This window comes from Penaeus monodon, chromosome 31 (genome assembly GCF_015228065.2).
Source record: "Penaeus monodon isolate SGIC_2016 chromosome 31, NSTDA_Pmon_1, whole genome shotgun sequence".
Taxonomy (NCBI): domain Eukaryota; kingdom Metazoa; phylum Arthropoda; class Malacostraca; order Decapoda; family Penaeidae; genus Penaeus; species Penaeus monodon.
In genome coordinates this window covers 26,118,043-26,118,437 of record NC_051416.1, presented here as the reverse complement: position 1 = coordinate 26,118,437, position 395 = coordinate 26,118,043, and positions in this window count along the sequence as shown.

Here is a 395-nt window from a genome sequence, read left to right as displayed (position 1 = left end):
ATCTAAACGTAATTGACGTATCTCAGACTGAGTATTTATTTGTGTTTTCATGTTATATGCACGCCCTGTGTTCACTAACCCCCTGTTTCAGTTTCTAGATTAACATTTTAGACATTTTCCAAAAACATGTGTTGGGAATGTTGTCCTCATTATTCTCGTACAGCAGTTAACTCCATCTTTGTCTATTCAGCATCCGATATTGATGGCTACGGTGTGCATCGCTTGATCAACACCATTTCGGCTTTCGAAATCTATATTCGACACCTGTTTCGATGATGTTCGCGTCAGTTCGTCGATATTGTTTGTTATCGTGGTATAATATCATGTTCGGCAATTAAAAGTGCGTGCGAAGTGATTTATGTACAGATATACCTACACTGACACGCACGCAGATT